This window comes from Rhipicephalus microplus, unplaced genomic scaffold, assembly GCF_043290135.1.
Source record: "Rhipicephalus microplus isolate Deutch F79 unplaced genomic scaffold, USDA_Rmic scaffold_117, whole genome shotgun sequence".
NCBI classification, from domain to species: Eukaryota; Metazoa; Arthropoda; class Arachnida; order Ixodida; family Ixodidae; genus Rhipicephalus; species Rhipicephalus microplus.
Window position 1 is genome coordinate 734,689 of NW_027464689.1, and position 5,312 is coordinate 740,000.

Consider the following 5,312-nt stretch of genomic DNA (forward strand, 5'->3'; position numbering starts at 1 on the left):
AAATACGCCACTTTCGTGGGCGCTTTCGCGCTCTTTCGCGTCGCCGGTGTGCCAGCACTCACTCTGCCAAAAACGGCCAACATCCGAGCGGCGGTTCCCACTTTTGCGTCGGCGTCGTAAACCCCGCCCCGGCAGACGCGGTTTGCCCTACTCGTTCGACGGTCGCCGGCGAGCGCGTCGAAAGACGCCGATATCGTGCGCTAATTGGCGCTCCTTGGCTTCTCCGGAGTGCCGCCACTCACTCCTCCAAAAACGGCGAAGATCCGAGCGGCGTTCTCCACTTTCGCATCGGCGTCCCGAACTCCGCCCGGGCTGACGCGGTTTACCGTACTCGTGCGACGGTCGCCGCCGGGCACGTCGAAAGACGCCGATATCGTGCCGTAATCGGCCCCGTTTGGCTTCGCCCGAGTGCCAGCACTCACTCGGCCAAAAACGGCGAACATCCGAGCAGCGTTTCCCACTTTCGCATCGGCGTCCCGAAGCCCGCCCCGGCAGACGCGGTTTGCCCTACTCGAGCGACGGTCGCCGGCGATCACGTCGAAAGGCGCCGAATTCGTGCACGAATCGATGCTTCTTGGTCTCGCAGGAGGGCCGCCACTCACTCCTGCAAAAACGGCGAAGATCCGAGTTGCGCTTCCCACTTTTTCGTCGGCGTCCCGAACTACGCCCCGGCTGACGCGGTTTACCGTACTCGTGCGACGGTCGCCGGCGGGCACTTCAAAATACGCCGATTTCGTGGGCGCATTCACGCTGTTTCGCTTCCCCGGAGTGCCAACACTCACTCTGCCGAAAGCGGCGATCATCCGAGCGGCGGTTCCCACTTTTGCGTCGGCTTCGCAAACGGCGCCCCGGCAGACGCGCTCGTGCGACGTACTCGTGCGACGGTCGCCGGCGAGCACGTGGAAAGACGCCGATATCGTGCTCGAATCGACCCCGTTTCGCTTCGCCGGAGTGCTGCCAGTCACGGCGCAGAAAACGGCGAACAAGTGTTTTTTTTTTTTTCCTAGAATTTGTGTTATAGAAGGCACATTTGATATCGGACGATAATTTTCAACTTTATCACGCGCACCGATTTTCGTGTAGAGGTTTGCAAGTTTATGGGAATTTCTCCACTTGGAATAATGCGATTTAGTAGTACTACGAGAACTTCATGGATGTACTCAAGGGTACGGGGCAAGTCAGTTACGTCAACACCTGCAGATTTTTTACACTTCAAACTGAAAATTGTTGGTTGTGAGTCCTCGTGTGATATTAAAGGCCGATTCGCTAACACATAGAACAAAGAAAGAAAGGAAGAAAAAACGCCCGCGCTCGCTCAAGAAACCTGGGTTCGCAACAAGTGGCAACAACAAGCAACCGAGCGAGTGCGCCAAAACCCGTGGCGGCCGAACAAACGCGAAGTCCCAACCGCGTCAGCCGGGGCGGCACGGGACAGGAAAAATCACTTCAGCCGGGGCGGCGGGGCACCGAATAAACCTCGTCACCTCGTCGCAGGATAAAAGAGGAAACAAAAAGTCTAAACAGCGTCTGCTGGAGCGAATGCGTAATAAAACAACAACAACAACAAAAAAAAACACCCGCGCTCAAGAAGTCTGCAATCCTCACAAAAGGCGACTGTGACCGAGCAGCGTCAGCCGGGGCCGTGCGGAAACGGAAAAACCGCGACTACCGGGGCGTCGAGGCACCGAAAAATCCACTTCAGCCGCGGCGAAAAAAAAAAACAAAAAGAAAGACGGAGGGGGGGGGGAACCACGTCTGCCGGGGCGAAGGAAAAAAAAAACGCGTCTGCCGGGGCGAGCCCGGGTGCGGCACCACCGGGAAAACTGTGGCAAACAGACATGGCGATCGAGTGAGTGGGCCGCCAGCCAGGCTCAGCCAAAAAGTGCAAAGTCCGAACTGCGTCAGCCGGGGCGGCAAAAACCGCGTCAGCCGGGGCGGCGCAAAAAACCGCGTCTGCCGGGGCGGCACGAAACCGCGTCAGCCGGGGCGGGGCGAAAACTGCGTCAGCCGGGGCGAAAGAAAAAAAAAACGCGTCTGCCGGGGCAAGCCCGGGTGCGGCACCACCGGGAAAACTGTGGCAAACAGACATGGCGATCGAGTGAGTGGGCCGCCAGCCAGGCACAGCCGAAAAGTGCAAAGTCCGAACCGTGTCAGCCGGGGCGACGCAAAAATCGCGTCAGCCGGGGCGGCGCGAAAACCGCGTCAGCCGGGGCGGCACGAAACCGCGTCAGCCGGGGCGGCGCGAAAACTGCGTCAGCCGGGGCGGCGCGAAAACCTCGTCAGCCGGGGCGAGCGAAAAGGGGGGGGGGGGGGAACCACGTCTGCCGGGGCGAAAGAAAAAAAAAACGCGTCTGCCGGGGCGAGCCCGGGTGCGGCACCACCGGGAAGACTGTGGCAAACAGACATGGCGATCGAGTGAGTGGGCCGCCAGCCAGGCTCAGCCCAAAAAGTGCTAAGTCCGAACTGCGTCAGCCGGGGCGGCAAAAACCGCGTCAGCCGGGGCGGCGCGAAAACCGCGTCTGCCGGGGCGGCGCGAAAACTGCGTCAGCCGGGGCGAGCCCGGGTGCGGCACCACCGGGAAAACTGTGGCTAACAGACATGGCGATCGAGTGAGTGGGCCACCAGCCAGGCTCAGCCAAAAAGTGCCAAGTCCGAACTGCGTCAGCCGGGGCGGCAAAAACCGCGTCAGCCGGGGCGGCGCAAAAAAACCGCGTCTGCCGGGGCGGCACGAAACCGCGTCAGCCGGGGCGGCGCGAAAACTGCGTCAGCCGGGGCGAAAGAAAAAAAAAACGCGTCTGCCGGGGCGAGCCCGGGTGCGGCACCACCGGGAAAACTGTGGCAAACAGACATGGCGATCGAGTGAGTGGGCCGCCAGCCAGGCACAGCCGAAAAGTGCTAAGTCCGAACTGCGTCTGCCGGGGCGGCACGAAACCGCGTCAGCCGGGGCGGCGCGAAAACCGCGTCTGCCGGGGCGGCACGAAACCGCGTCAGCCGGGGCGGCGCGAAAACTGCGTCAGCCGGGGCGAGCCCGGGTGCGGCACCACCGGGAAAACTGTGGCAAACAGACATGGCGATCGAGTGAGTGGGCCGCCAGCCAGGCACAGCCGAAAAGTGCTAAGTCCGAACTGCGTCTGCCGGGGCGGCACGAAACCGCGTCAGCCGGGGCGGCGCGAAAACCGCGTCTGCCGGGGCGGCACGAAACCGCGTCAGCCGGGGCGGCGCGAAAACTGCGTCAGCCGGGGCGAGCCCGGGTGCGGCACCACCGGGAAAACTGTGGCAAACAGACATGGCGATCGAGTGAGTGGGCTGCCAGCCAGGCACAGCCGAAAAGTGCTAAGTCCGAACTGCGTCAGCCGGGGCGGCAAAAACCGCGTCAGCCGGGGCGGCGCAAAAAACCGCGTCTGCCGGGGCGGCACGAAACCGCGTCAGCCGGGGCGGCGCGAAAACTGCGTCAGCCGGGGCGAAAGAAAAAAAAAACGCGTCTGCCGGGGCGAGCCCGGGTGCGGCACCACCGGGAAAACTGTGGCAAACAGACATGGCGATCGAGTGAGTGGGCCGCCAGCCAGGCACAGCCGAAAAGTGCTAAGTCCGAACTGCGTCTGCCGGGGCGGCACGAAACCGCGTCAGCCGGGGCGGCGCGAAAACCGCGTCTGCCGGGGCGGCACGAAACCGCGTCAGCCGGGGCGGCGCGAAAACTGCGTCAGCCGGGGCGAGCCCGGGTGCGGCACCACCGGGAAAACTGTGGCAAACAGACATGGCGATTGAGTGAGTGGGCCGCCAGCCAGGCACAGCCGAAAAGTGCTAAGTCCGAACTGCGTCTGCCGGGGCGGCACGAAACCGCGTCAGCCGGGGCGGCGCGAAAACCGCGTCTGCCGGGGCGGCACGAAACCGCGTCAGCCGGGGCGGCGCGAAAACTGCGTCAGCCGGGGCGAGCCCGGGTGCGGCACCACCGGGAAAACTGTGGCAAACAGACATGGCGATCGAGTGAGTGGGCCGCCAGCCAGGCACAGCCGAAAAGTGCTAAGTCCGAACTGCGTCAGCCGGGGCGGCAAAAACCGCGTCAGCCGGGGCGGCGCAAAAACCGCGTCTGCCGGGGCGAAATCAAAAAAAAAAACAAAGAAAAAAGCCCGCGCTTAATCAAAAGAAAACAAAGAAAAAAGCTTGCGCTTAATCAAAAGAAAACAAACAAAAAAAGTTCGCGCTTAAGCCTGGCGGTGGAACCACCGGGGCAAACAGACCTGGCGATCGAGTGAGTGGGCCGCCAGCCGGGGTGAGCCAAAAAGTGCAAAGTCCGAACCGCGTCAGCCGGGGCGACGCAAAAACCGCGTCAGCCGGGGCGGCGCGAAAACCGCGTCAGCCGGGGCGGCGCGAAAACCGCGTCAGCCGGGGCGGCGCAAAAACTGCGTCAGCCGGGGCGGCACGGAAAAACGAAAACCGCGTCAGCCGGGGCGGCACGGAAAAACGAAAACCGCGTCAGCCGGGGCGACATCAAAATGAGGAAAAAAAAAAAAACTGCCTTAGGACACCTGCGTACACTTTCATGCGTTTGGGCATATCTCTCTGTAACACGCGCGCCCCTCGTTACGCGCGGCACTCTGTTTTCTCCGACACCCATATTTCGGCGGCATGTGGCACGCGCGCCCGTCCCTACGCACGGCACACCGCAGTGCTTTCTCGATATTTTTCTTTTCCTCCAACACCGTCATCTATAGGCTTTTAGTGACCTGTTGCTCGTGGCACAAGTTCGCTAGCTCTGACACCTCTTGCATGCGCACCGTTTTTGCGCACGGTGCTATGCCGCAAAGCACGGCAGTCGCATGCGTTTCTCTCAGGCACCTCTTTTTTGACACAACGCTGTGGTGCTTAGAAACACACGCGCCGCTTTTGCGCACAGAACTCCACCGTACAGCACGGTAGTCACGTTTGTTCCACACGAACAGCAGTGTGCATCGTGCTACGACACTTTGAAAGCTTTTTCTTCCGAGTCTCGACCGCGCTGTTCCTTTCGTACTTGGCGCGATTTTGGGACCAGCTTTGTTTTAAACCCCTACTGCGCGCCGTTCCTTTCGTACTTGGCGCGGTTCAGGGTTTGTTTCGAGCCCTTAGCCGCGCTGTTCCCTCCGTACTTGGCGCGGTTTAGGGTCGAGCTTTGTCTCGAGCCCTCTCCGCGCCGTTCCTTCCGTACTTGGCGCGGTTTAGGGTTTGTTTCGAGCCCTTAGCCGCGCTGTTCCCTCCGTACTTGGCGCGGTTTAGGGTTTGTTTCGAGCCCTTAGCCGCGCTGTTCCCTCCGTACTTGGCGCGGTTTAGGGTCG